Below are 14005 nucleotides of genomic sequence, written 5' to 3'. Positions count from 1 at the left end.
ATTTTCAAAGGCAATGACTACTCTTTTTTTTGAAAACATTGGAAGTTATACTTGCATAAAGGATTTTTTTTTTTTACATTTCCAGTTCAGGTTTTGAATCTTGGTTACAGAAAATAACTCTTCTAATGGAAAAATAACAAAGTCCAAAGAAGACTCTAGTTTGTTCAGGGAAAATAAAGAGTTGGTTTCAAACACCTTGAGACTGAGGGCAATAACAAGACATCCAAGTTAGGAATGCTACCTCAACAGCTGTATGCAAAGGAGAGCATCCTGTCCATAATATGATTCCACAAGGTCTCTACTTATAGTGAAAATGGGTACACTTGAGTGCAGGTGACTCAACATTTTAAACAAAGGATTCAAATGGAGATTCCCTTTAATGATATGAGGTCATTCAACAATTATTACAGTTAATTCCCTATGCTCCAATTCCATGATCACCAAGCCACCTGCTGATAATAACTTGCTTTCCCACAGAAGTCTGCCTACAGGGAAAGAGTACACTAGTCATGCATGCTGAAATGAACATTCTGGTCCTCCTGACAGTTATACTACACGTTCTCAATTGTCATTCTTATTTTATATTACCAGTCTCCTGAGCTAGTATTAGTGTAACTCAGAAAGATAAATCTGGTTTTGGTATGCTGTTCAATTGTGGTGAAAAACCGACAGGACAAACAACCCGTTCTGAATGCAATAAACTCATCAAGAGGCCTCCAAGGGAATAGCCAGACCACTGACCTGGTTAAGGGGCAGCAGGATGTGGTGGTTGGAAGCTTGTCCTTTAGAGTCAAACAGGCTAACCTTGGATCCCTGCTTTTTCCACTAACTCATTACAGAATGCAGGGCAAATATACTCTGTAAGCCTCAGAACCTACTGGTTGGACTGTTGGGAATGGGGGCACATGATGAAAAGGCTCATTAGATATTAGTTATCTTGAAGGCACCCTCTGAACTTTCTCTGTCAAAGTATCTACATAAACATTAAGATTAAATGAGCACAGTGAGTCTAACTTCCTTCAGGACATTCTACAATAAAACAAAGCAGGTAAGTGTGAATGGATAAGAAATCTTTAAAGAAAAGATGTGTTTGTGGTGGGAGGGAACAGCCCTGTGAATAAACTGAGGGGAGGGAAAAAAGTGGGAAGAGAAAGATTGAAAACTCGAGATAGAGGGGTACCTGGATGGCTCAGTCGGTTAAACATCCAACTTTGGCTCAGGTCATGTGAGATGGAGCCCGCCATCAGGCTCCGTGCTGACAGCACAGAGCCTGGTTAGGATTCTCTCTCTCCCTCTCTCTCTCTGCCCTTCCCCCCACTTGTTCTTTCTCTCTCTCCCCCTCTCTTTCAAGAGAAAGAAAGAAAGAAAGAAAGAAAGAAAGAAAGAAAGAAAGAAAGAAAGAAAGAAAGAAAGAAAGAAAGAAAGAAAGAAAGAAAGAGAAAAGAGAATACAAGGTAGAATGACAGAAATGCAAAGGAATTGGAGGAGATAGAAAAATAAAGGGAAAAGAAAGGAGCCAAGGAAGTTGAGGAAAAGACAGGAGCACTGGAAACCAGGAGAACAAGATGGGGCAGATTCCTGGCAGCTTCTCCTTCCTTACCCAGAGCACTGCCCAGGTGAGCCCATCCCTGCCTGTCTTCATCTCAGGGTCTTGAGAGGAACCAGAGTGCCCCCCAGGGGAGTCCTCTACCTCCTTTGAGCACAGTGGGTTCTCTCCAGTTCTCAGGACACGGAGCCAAGGGAGAAAGGACCCATACAGCTTCAACAAGCCCAATCCCAGACCTCACCCCATGTGAGGACCTCCTGTCCTCTTCTCCCTCTATTCTCCATTCTCTTCTGGTGAGCTTTCCTTCTGCCCTCCCCAACTCCGCTTTCTCGTCTTCTTTGGAAACACTGTACTATATGGAAGAGACTTTTAGGATAATAGGATTCCAATCCCAGCTCAGCTACTTTGTATCTAGTGTTACTTTGACCAAGTCACTTACCCTTCCTAAGACTAAACCTTTGAATCTGTAAAATAGAGACAATAATGCCTTCCTCCTAGAGCTGTTGTGAGGTTAAATATATACGCATATATGGTTCACTCCATAAAACATGTTCCCTCCCCTCCTCCCATTTGTCTGTTCTTCTACTACTACCTCCCTTTTTCCCTCTTTCAGTCTCCCAGCTTCCCTTTCCTGTTTCCCTAACTTTCCTTCAGATTTTTCACTCAGTCACTTATTTCCCAACCCCATTCACCTGGTCTCTGAGGACTAACCCAACCAAGAGTGGAAGGGAGGGGGACTGACCAGCACCAGGGTGGCCAGCACCAGGGTGGGCACAGGAAAACCTTGAAAAGCCCTCTTGCCTGAACAATAGTGGCATCTGAGGATGGGAAGCTAGGAGGGCAGAATTAGGGCACTAGCCCTTTCCCTCCTCCTGCTGCCCTCCATCTTCTCTGGTCCTACCCTTTTCCCTTTCCTTTCTCTGCTTCCAGGTCCCCAAAGGCAAAAAAGCAAAGCCTCAGTGAATTCTCCCACCCCTGGACAAGGTGAGCTTGGGGTCATATCTGCTGGCAACCCTGCCTACCAGCCCAAGAATATCCCCTGGGACCAGGCCCCCGAGGGATAAGGGAGGTGAGGCAGAAGCACAGGGAGAAGACTCAGGAAAGGGAAATCCTGGTGCAACAGGGAAATCCCAGCCTTGGGAGGGGACATCAGCGAAGGATAAGGAGTAAGACTGTGCTTCTTTCCTACATGGGTACAGCTTTGAGTGTGATAGTGGGTGGGAGGTGTAGATAATGTTTTGATCATATTTAGTGTCAGTGACAGCTGCCAACAGCCACAGTCACTTGCCTAGTGTCCACACTGGACAAAAGTGAACACAATTTAAGCCAGTGAGTGTGTGTGCATGCCTGTGTGTGTGTGTGTGTGTGTGTGTGTGTGTGTAAGTGATGGCTGTACAGCCAAATTTCTAAACTGCTTAGCAATTACATCTAATTACCATGGTCTAACAATAAATTATTCTATTTCTTGTATAATGTAGATTAGATTTTGTTGTGAGTTGTCATGTCAACACTGCAGTCTGTTTATGTTCCATTAGGCATGCAGCTGTTCCCTGGCCACAAAATTCTGAAGCAGTGGGAATCCTGCTTCCCTTCCTCCTCTTGTTTATCCCCTGTTCATTTTTTCCCTTGCTCTCCTTGTTTCTTTTTCACTTTCCTTTCTCCTTTCCTAGCCTACTCTTGCTGCCTTCTCTAGTGCATTTCTGCCCTTCTCATGCTGCCTTTCTCTAACAAACATGCCTGCTTTGGCTTAGTCATCTTCCTTCCCCTCTCACTTCCCTTTCCTTCCACCAGTTTGCAAGTCAGACAGCCAGAGCCTGGTCCTGCCACCTTCAAAGCCTCCAGCAAGTTCCCTCTCTTCTAAGCCTGGTGTTCTCATCTGCAAACAGGGACAGTTAGAGTAACTCACTGGATCACTAGGCATGCCCGTAAAGAATTTAGCACAGTGCCTCCTGCTACAAAGTTAGTACTCAAGAGAGGGAAAGCTTTTTTTTTTCTTAACTGTATGTTTAACTCTCTACAAGTAGAAAACCTCCTATCAAATTTGAGAGTCATCCCTATGGGTATTCAATCACCAAACACTTATGGGTGCCTATGCTATGTCAAACCGGGGCTCAGTAGATGGAGGTAAGGATCATTAGTTCCTACCTCTATCCCTTCCAAAGCCTGTAGTCTGGGGAAGATGAAAACAGATACACAGACCATTAGAATGGCAAGTTCTGGGCTGTGATGGAAGGAAGGACTGAACACCATGGAGGAAAGGGAGCCACCAAGCCTGTTTTGTGCAGTCAGCTAAGACCTCACAGAGAGTAATTCTGAGTTGAATCTTTTTGAAAAGGAAAGAGTTTGCTCAGCAAAATGAGGTAAAGAGGCCAAAGGAAGAGCATGTGAAAAGATCCAGTACTGTGAAAGGGAAGAGAAGGTTGGGGAAGTAGTGACAGTCATGGCAATGAGATTTTAGGGTGATGGAGCTGGAAAGGTAGATTAGAGATGGATTCTGAAAGAAGTGATCACCTTCATCATTGCCATCATCATCACTATTCACTGGGTACTTGATCTTGTGCTAAGTACTTGCCATGTATCATCTCATTTTATCCTCACCAAAACTATATAGGTGGGGACTATCATCATCCCCATTTGATAGGTCAGGTGACACAGAACAGGGCTATGTTCAAGACCCATGGTTAATCCTGCAGGTAATGGGGAGGAAGAAGAGATTTTTAGAGAATGATACGGTTATAATCCGGGTTCCATTGTCCACTGTCATTACTCTCTTGGTTCTCCCTATGCAAGTGCATGCTGTCGGCACTTTTAGGAAGGTTATGCTCACAGCATGGCCTGGCATGGAGAGAGGTGGAGAAGCAGTAACAATAGGCAAGTGGAGCCAGATTCTAGAAATGTTTCTGCAGTTGAATTGACAGAGTTTATAAATGGCCCCTATGTTGGCATACAGGACAAAGAAGAACCTCAGATGACTTCTAGGGTTTTTGGCTCAGGACAATGAGGGGACAGAGGTGCCATTAGTACAGCAGGGAAAAGAGAAGGAAGAGAAAACAAAGGAGCAGGAATTGGGATGGGAGAATAATACATTCAGTTTGAACACATTAGGCTTGAAATTCCTCTATCTGTGAAAACATCCTTAGCACTAAAGACAAAAGACAGATTTGTAGACATGGAATCATCAACATACATGAAAGCATTGAAGTCATGGGAAATGAATGATCTCAGAACAAGAATAAAAAGAAGTGAGGAGAGGACAGAGGATGAGGATGAGTCAATACAAAGACAAGGACAGGTCCTAGGGAACACTCAACTTGAAAAGAAGAGTCAGAGAAGGATATATCAAAATAAAATGTTCAGCCTTTCCTACTGTGGCATCTTCTCTGGGCATCCAGCACAGAGCCTGACATAGTGCAGGTGCTCGACAAGCTCGAGCTGACTAAAGAAAAGGAGAAAGGAAAGAAAGGGGAAAAAAATCTCCAAAAATGCAATGACCGATATATTTAGTATTTGCATTTACTATTTAATCAGAAATTACTATTTGAAAAATATTTAATATTGCTAAAAAGTCAAGTAAGTCTATAGGTATGTGGAACACTTGCAGCTTACTATTTTCTTTGACACCTTTTTTTTTTAATGTTTATTTTTGAGAGAGAGACAGAGACAGGATGCAAGTGGGTTGGGGCAGAGAGGAAGTCAGAATTTGAAGCAGGCTCCAGGCTCTGAGCTGTCAGCACAGAGCCTGACATGGGGCTCGAACTCACGAGCTGTGAGATCATGACCTGAGCTGAAGTCGGACGCTCAATCGACTGAGCGACCCAGGGCCCCTCTTTGACACCTTTTTGTAAGAAATCCTGAAAACAAATACCAGCATCTAATTCTTGTACACGCAATGCAAGCATCTAGAATGCACCCATTAAAAAGTTTTATTTCTAGGAAAGCTACAATTATAATTTACTTTGAAACAAAAAGTGAAGTCTTTTCCTACTAAATGGAAATTTCCAATTTACCATGTAAAAACAAAATAGAACCCTCCTGTGCACAAAAAATCCCCCAGGGGCACAAAAATTACTTGATCCCTCATTTTTGAAGATGCATGCATGATGGAACAATATAAAAGCACAAGACAGATAAATATAGGTTTTTAAAAATCACTCTGAATTTACATTTCAGTAAATGCAAAGACTAGCACAGAACAACACCTGAACAAAGGTGGCCATTCGTGAAGAGAGATGTTGTTAATTCCACATATGATCCTATATTTCTTCATTTCCTTTCTAATAAGCCTTCAGCCCCCAATTATTGTTTCTCACCAGTTTCCTTTATTTTCAAAACAGCAAATTATTAACCAGGGACCTGAGAAACTCTCACATCTGTCAACCAAACAGCTAGAAGTATCGATTTCTCAGTTCAGACAAATCTCAGCACTAAAAACATACCACTCCAGCCTCAGAGAGTATTTTAGTAAACTGTTCATGTTTAAAGCATGAATTGGTCATAGAATAAACAATACCTTGAATAGGGGAACTAGATACAAACCCCTTCAAAAAAATGAAACCAACTACTCCCAAAGGAAGTGACAAACACCCACAAGCCAAGAAGAAATGGACACTGATGCTACTGCCATTAGCCATTTAATAGGTGATGCTAACTGAATAAAAATTTGAAAAGGGAAATAAAGCAGACGTCCTATTTCTCACACCCAACTAGTTTCTAAAGTATTTTTAGTTAGAGAAAAATGAAGACTTTTGCTAAACCTCAACCACACCAGAAGATGAAAAGATCAAAAGAGCAACCTAGAAAACAGAAACAGAAAGCCCTAGTCAGCCCTGAGCTAACTCTCCTCTTTGCTTCACCAACCCTTGAATGCTCCCCACAAACTCACCTCAGCCTGGACCTAACCCTCTCTCCCAAAAGGGAGGGTGCAGGGAGATCAAACAGGTACCCATTCCATGACCATGCAATGAGAACAGTGAGAAAAGCAAAGCTATTCTGAAGGCTCTAGCAATTACACAGAAAACAAACTGGGTCTCTAGAGGACATTCTTGAGAACCTGAGATCAACTCCCGGAAAAACACTCTTGACCACTTACCGCTACCGGAAGCTGCTAGATGGCAGATCAGAATCAGCATCTCATCTGAAGAAGGCAGCGTTGTAGGAAAGCAGCTTCACTACCAGTGAGGAATTGGGGGAGAAAAAACACTCCTTGGAAAAATACCAAAAGCCCAGAAGAGCCTCTCCTTCCAGAGTTGCCTGCTACTGCTGCCAGGGCAGAACTGGTTAATCTTGAAGAAACAAAAGGAAGCTCCCTAGAGGCTGACTTCAGCAGGATGGCTTCCTCTGTGGGAACCCAGTGTTCAGTAGGATGGAAGCGGACAAGGGAAGAAGTCACAGTTATCACTTCTGCTTACAAAACTTGTATGAGCCCCCAAGTGAAGGAAATTAGCAAACATCTTTAGAGCTCCTACCTGTTTTTCCCAGAGATGAAGGAATTAGCATTTTTTAAAAAATCATTGCAAGGGGAGTTTCACTCTCACATGGATGAAAGCTAAGCACGCTCAAGCAACATTTAATACAAAGAATGAAGACATTTCTTTCCAAACATCCTCAATTTCAACTCTGAGTAAAGCAAACAATTAACTCTGAGGATGCCAAAGAACAAATGCACATACGAAATGGAGTCAAACTTTTTAGTTTAGAATCCCTTTAAAGGGGCTCCTGTTTTTAAGATAGGATTAGATGAAAACAAAATATTTTGGTCTATTTTCAAAAGAAAGGATTATGTCTTAAGTGTGTCTCAAGCCATTTATGGGTTCTCTAGAAGTTGCATCAGATTTTCAGTTAAACACTGAAACCAAATATATTTTAATGTCTCTATAACCAGAGCAAGTTGATTCCCTGTACATATCAATCCACTCTCCTGGCCAATCCTGGTACTGAGCCCTCAGGCCTCCAGAGAGAGCCAGATCAGAGAAGAAGGAAGGACTGTTCCCTGCCAAGCCCTCCTCCCACCGCTAGTCACAAGAAACTGCAGATTTCTTGAAACAAGAGTGGTGGCTTTCTCCCTTGCATGATAAAAAGAACCAAGAACAGCCTATAAGAGGAAGTAATCATTTCTTCAAGATATTTAAAATGAAAGACTTTTCAAAAAATGTTTTGGGACACCTGGGTGGCTCAGTCAGTTGAGCGTCCAACTTCAGCTCAGGTCATGATCTCATGGTTTATGGATTCAAGCCCCGCCTTGGGCTCTCTGATGACAGCACAGAGCCCACTTTGGATCCTCTGACCCCTCCTGTCTCTCTGCCCTTCCCCCACCACTGTCTCAAAAATAAACAAACATTTAAAAAATAAATAAAAAATAAAAAAGGTTTTTAAGTGTAATTTCTATACCATTTTTTTAACCTACTGTATTAGCAACTCCTATACCCTTGGCAACTCCCTTTGTTGAATAAGCTATAAAGAAATCAGCACCTTCTCCTACAATGTTGGTGGAGAAGCTGGTAAAATAATTTTAAAGGGAAACTAAGTAGTGTCTATCAAATACAGAAATGTGTATTTTTCCATCTCTTAGGAATTAAACTTACAGGTGATCATAAACACATGTAAACAAGTGTGTAAAATGTTCATTATAGCACTATCTGTGATAGGAAAAAACTAAAAATGGCTTAAAAATAGAGGACTGGCCAAATAAGTGGAGAAACATCCATACAATGGAGTACTATGCAGCCATCAAGGGGGAGAAGAACTGGAGTGAACCATCAGATGGTCTGGGCTCAGGTCTGCCTCCACCAGCGACTAGCCAGGTGACTTTGAGCAAGTTCCCAAACCTCTCTTGGCCTTGGTCCCTCACCTGTAGTCAGGTGAAAATTATAGTACTTACTGTAGGGAATTGCTGTGACCAAGACAGTGCCTGAGGCACAGCAGATGCTCAATAAATATTAGTGAGTACCAGTTAAAGAGATAGGCCTCTTTACACTGACATGGAAAGATGTCCAAGAGACACAGTCAAGCGGAAACAGCAAGTTGCAAGAGTATGCATGGGATAAAAATATTGGCTAAAATATTTTAAACGTGCTTGCTGTTTACTGCCTGTTTCTTCCCAATAAAATAGAAGCTCCTTGAGAGCAGGGACTTCCATTCACTGTTGTATACCCTATGCCCATAATAGGAATTCAGTGAATATTTGTTGACCTAATAAATCAGGAAGGATAAACAAGAAGAAATATTTAATGGTAGTTACTTCCGAAAAATGGCATGGGGGTGGAGGGGCTGGTGGGTCCTGGTGGAACTATGTCATTGTTTCTTACAAAAGTACTGCTTACATTTTTTTAAATTCTTTTAAAGTTCATTTATTTATCTTGAGAGAGAGTGTGTGTGCACACAAGCAGGGGAAGGACAGAGAGAGAGGGAGAGACCTCTGAGCAGGCTCAGTGCTATCAGCATGGAGCCCAACGTGGGGCTCGATCCCATGAACTGTGAGATGATGGCCTGAGCCAAAATCAAGAGTTGAATGCTTAACTGAATGAGCCACCCAGGTACCCCAAAAGTACTGCTTACATTTTTTTACAAGGAGCTTGTATGCCCACCAATAAAACTGGAGCTCTTAGAAGACAGTGTTTTTGTTTACAGGGAGCATCTTAAGATATATGGTTGTTCCCCTAACAGCAGACCAATGAAGGAGCAAGGGATGATCCTCCCTATCACCTGATAAGTTAATGAGTCAAAAAGCAACTTAAAAAAGAAGGAAAGCACAGAACTCTCCTTTTCTTCTTGGCTTTCTGTTTATCTTTCCAAATTTAACCCTACAATCTCCAAACCAGATCCTCTGTCCTAATGTATCAGGACCCCTCTCCTTTACCTAAACATCAACTGCACATCCCCACCATGGCATCTCTGCCCAGACCACTCTCTCCTCCTGGGAAACCTTTCCCTTCATCTTCTCACTTCTAAACCTGTCCTTCAAGGACCATATCACATGCTCCACAGCCCTCCCCAGAGCATTTTCTGACTTTCCTAGCATCTCTGGTCCCTCCCTCTTGGACACTGCTAGAGACTAGGTTGGATATCATACACTGGCACTTATTCTGCAATGTGCTATCTCGTCTACCACCTTGAGGTGAGGAGTATAAGGACTGAGTCTTCAGTTTTGCAACCCTTCTCTCACCCTTCCCCTCCTCCCATCATTCACACATATGAACATGCACACAGGCACACAAACCTGCATTATAAAAAGAGACTGCCACATTAAGGAGCTATATATTGCGATTTTGTTCCATTTGCCCAAGTTTCTGACACCAGCAAAAAAAAAAAAAAAAAAAAAAATTCATGTGCCCTGTCATTGTCCCTGAAATTTCGAGACTAAGGATAGCTTTCTTTAGCTTCCTTGGTATATTCGTGTTAAATGCTTCTAAAAGCTCTAAATTGGCTTAAAATTCTCTAGTTCTAGTTCTTCATGTACTAACTAGTCAGAATTTATTTGATCAAATTTTTTCCTAATTAACAACCCTTAATGAATGAGGAATCCTAATGGGAGAACAAAGTTGGGATAGAAAAAGGACTTACCATACTCACAGTAAGGCCAAAGAATGACTACTTCATGCTCATCTCATACAGAGATTCTCATAATGCATACAGCATGAACAGAGGCAGGGGGATCCCCAGCAATGATTTCATATCATTTTGAAATGTTCATTCATTCATTTATTTTAAAACACAAGTATCTTGCCATTAAATACTCCCTTGCAGAACAATCTTTGGGTGCTTTAAAACTGATTTTATGGTGTAACAAAATTATGTGCCTAAAATCACAGAACATCAGATTTATTTGTCCCATTACTTTAAGTCCCAACGCTCTGGGGTGCCTGGGTGGCTCAGTCAAGCATCCCACTCTTGATTTCAGCTCAGGTCACAACATCATGGTTTGTGGGTCTGAGCCCTGTGTCAGGTTCTGTGCTGATGGTGCAGAGCCTGCTTGGGATTCACTCTCGCTCTTTCTCTCTCGCTCTCTGCCTTCTCGCTCGCTCTATCTGCCTTCTCTCTCTCCCTCTCTCTGCCTTCTCTCTCTCCCTCTCTCTGCCTTCTCGCTCTCGCTCTGCCTTCTCGCTCTCGCTCTCTCTCTGCCTCTCACTCTCGCTCACTCTATCTCTGCCTTCTCACTCTCTCTCGCTCTCTCTGCCTTCTCTCTGCCTTCTCGCTCTTGCTCTGCCTTCTCGCTTGCTCTTGTTCTCTGACTTCTCGCTCTCTGCCTTCTCTCTCTCTCACTCTCTGCCTTCTCTCTCTCTCACTCTCTGCCTTCTCTCACTCTCTGCCCTCTCGCTCGCTCGCTCTGCCCTCTCGCTCTCTCTCTGCCCTCTCGCTCGCTCTCTCTCTGCCCTCTCGCTCGCTCTCTCTCTCTGCCTTCTCGCTCTCGCTCGCTCTGCCTTCTCGCTCTCTCTCTCTGCCCTCTCGCTCTCGCTCGCTCTCTGGGCCCTCTTGCTCGCTCTCTCTTGCTCTGCCCTCTCTCTCGCTCTCTCTCACTCTCTCTGCCTTCTCGCTCTCTGCCTTCTCGCTCTCGCTCGCTCTATTTCTGCCTTCTCCTTCTCTCTCGCTGTCTCTGCCTTCTCGCTCTCTCGCTCTCTGCCTTCTCACTCTCTGCCTTCTCGCTCTCTCTCTGCCTTCTCGCTCTCTCTCTGCCTTCTCGCTCTCTCTCTGCCTTCTCTCGCTCTCTCTCTGCCTTCTTGCTCTATCTCTCTGCCTTCTCACTCTCTCTCTCTCAAAATAAAAAAAAAAAAACTTTTAAGTCCCAAAGCTCTTTATCCATCTCTGAAATCTAACATTATCGCAGATGCTGCTACTCCCCTACCAGGCTGCCTTATCACCTACACATCCCCTTGACTATCTCCCTCACTTCATTCACATCTGGGCTCAAAGTCACAAATTCTGAAAGGCCTGCCTTGGTCAGCCTACGTAAAACCACCCACACACACGCCAGTCACTCTTGATCCCTTATCGTGCTTTATTTTTCTCCACAGGAAAAACACATAGCTATTATACTGTGTATTTCCTTGTTTACTGTCCGGTTTCCCCAACCAGAAAGTCAGCTGTAGAAGAACAGAGACTTTGTCTTTGACTTGATGTATACCCAGGGCCTAGAACAGCGTGCAGCAGGTGCTTGAGCAATGTTGAATAAACAAATGAATAGTAGTAGCATTGTTGTTTAGTTTCTGTAGCTTCCTAAATATGTATGCATCCTCCTCTAGAATTTGAGCTGCTTGATAACAGAGCTCTGAACTCATTCCCTGTTGTCTATCAACAGTGCTCAGCAGATAGTAATTTATCAAATGAACTGAAGCTCAAGTCTAAAGTATAGGTCTCGGTATGACACTTTTTATTTCTACTAGATTTCCATGTATAATGAAACTTACAGTTTAATTTTTCTTAGCTCACCTTAATTTGTCAGTCCCCAAAGTAGTGCCAGTTGGTGGGCCTGATTTGAATAGAGCTTGTTACAGTGGTTAGCATCAGATTTCAGACTCCTTTGTAGCTACATCTAGAAGTATCAATTTCAGAGGAGGAAGAGGAGCCTAGGGGAAAACATGGAGGCCTGAAGCACACTGAAGATGAAGAAGCAATTGCTCACTCTTTAGGGCATGAACAGAGGAGAGAGACTTGCTCTGGAAAATCTCAAAAGTGTCAGGAGAAATGAAGTTTAAAAGATCTGTTTTTCACTCCTAGATACATACACAAAAGAAAAGAAGCCAGAGACTCAAACAGATACTTGTACACCAACATTCATAGCAGCATTATCCACAATAGCCAAAAGTGAAAACAACCCAAGTGTCCATCGATGGGTAAAGGAATAAACAAAATATGGTATGGAATACTACAGTCTTAAAAAGGAATCCAATTCTCATTCATGCTGCAACATAAATAAACTTTGAAAACATTATGCTAAGTGAAATAAGCCAGACATAAAAGGAAAATATTGTAATAACTCCACTTGTAGGAGGTACCTAGCATAGGCAAAGAATAGAGGTTACTAGGGCTGGGAGGAAGGTAAATGGGAAGACATTTACTAGGTAGAGTTTCAGATTGGGATCATGAAAAAATTCCAGAGATGGATGGTGGTGGTGGTTACACAGCATTGTGAATGTACTTAATATCACTGAACTGTACACTTAAACATGGTTAAAATGGTAAATGTTATATATTACCACTAGATAATATTAGAGGACTAGAGCTTAATTTTTAATCTTCATTACACAGAATATACATTGTCAAAACACCAGAAGTTGTTTTTTAAAAACCTTATTTTGCTTTAAAATCTTACCTTTTAGAAATGTCCCTGTCTATAATCTAGAGTTTCCAAAGATTTTTCTCAATGATCACCTCAATTTGTCCTCACAACAATCCGATGAATTATGTTAAAGCAATTTTGATTAAATATCTGAGCACTCAAGAGAAAAATTTTTCCTAATTTATTCACCCTCTTACCTTTCCTCCAACTTTGCACACCTTTCATCAAAATTAAGAGATGGAAATTTTTATACTTAAGAATACGAAGCCATGCAAATAGTCATGCTATCTTTTCTTAACAGAATAAATAGCATTGTATGTCTGTCAAAACATCTAGCTCTACTGCCAAGATAGCTAAGAAAGCCAATAAATCACCATTTTACATCAACAGATAAACCACCCATAGCAACTGGGATCAGGGCATCCAATATTTTCATTCGACAAGTGCAGATACTTTGCTAGGCACTTTGTGGGACACAGAAGGATAAACAAAATGTGGTTCCTAATCAGGAGACACTTACGTGCCAGCAGGAGTCAGACATGAAGATGAGGGGATTCTACAATCAAAGGGGAGAACAACAGGTCTCTGCTATTGAGAATGGGACCACCAGGAAGTAGATTGAACCACTTTGTGTCAATTCAATCTAATCCCAATAAAATGAACTAGTTAAGATTTAATCAATTCCCTGAAATATAGCCATTCCAAGAGTTTCAGGTTTGTTTGCTTGCTTGCTTGCTTTTAATGCCAGGAAAGGAAGGTTGAGCTAACTGAAATGTCAAACCAAGGCTTGGTGTCAACCTGAATGGCAGAGAAGTATCTCTGGCCTAAAATTATGATTTGGACATATACAATAAAAAAGAAAATAAAACTACAACCAAGTATTCCCTGATTCTGTAAATACTTTTTTTTTTTAACATTTTTATTTATTTTTGGGACAGAGAGAGACAGAGCATGAACGGGGGAGGGGCAGAGAGAGAGGGAGACACAGAATCGGAAACAGGCTCCAGGCTCCGAGCCATCAGCCCAGAGCCTGACGCGGGGCTCGAACTCACGGACCGCGAGATCGTGACCTGGCTGAAGTCGGACGCTTAACCAACTGCGCCACCCAGGCGCCCCTGTAAATACTTTCTTGAGCAATCCAACTGCTACTAGCAGACTAGAAACCAACTTGAACATACTGAAGGAGC

The 14005-nt window shown here is 42.4% G+C and overlaps 1 protein-coding gene across 4 annotated transcripts in view; it reads right to left on the bottom strand.

Annotated features, from left to right (window-relative positions):
* Positions 1-14005, bottom strand: part of ATP8B4 (ATPase phospholipid transporting 8B4 (putative)) — a 252542-nt gene that overhangs the window by 237180 nt on the left and 1357 nt on the right. The window contains exon 1 of one of the 4 annotated variants that reach the window (XM_053224036.1): positions 6636-6943. The exons of 1 other annotated variant lie outside the window; for it this stretch is intronic. The gene's annotated coding sequence lies outside the window, so the exon portion shown is untranslated. Of the gene's footprint in view, positions 1-6428; positions 6598-6635; positions 6944-14005 lie in introns of those variants that run through there. 2 more of the 4 variants (XM_015063454.3, XM_027067226.2) reach the window with 2 other exon arrangements.

Source organism: Acinonyx jubatus, chromosome B3 (assembly GCF_027475565.1).
Source record: "Acinonyx jubatus isolate Ajub_Pintada_27869175 chromosome B3, VMU_Ajub_asm_v1.0, whole genome shotgun sequence".
Classification (NCBI taxonomy): domain Eukaryota; kingdom Metazoa; phylum Chordata; class Mammalia; order Carnivora; family Felidae; genus Acinonyx; species Acinonyx jubatus.
The sequence above is the reverse complement of the archived record's forward strand: the minus strand, read 5'-3'. Positions and strand labels throughout refer to the sequence as shown.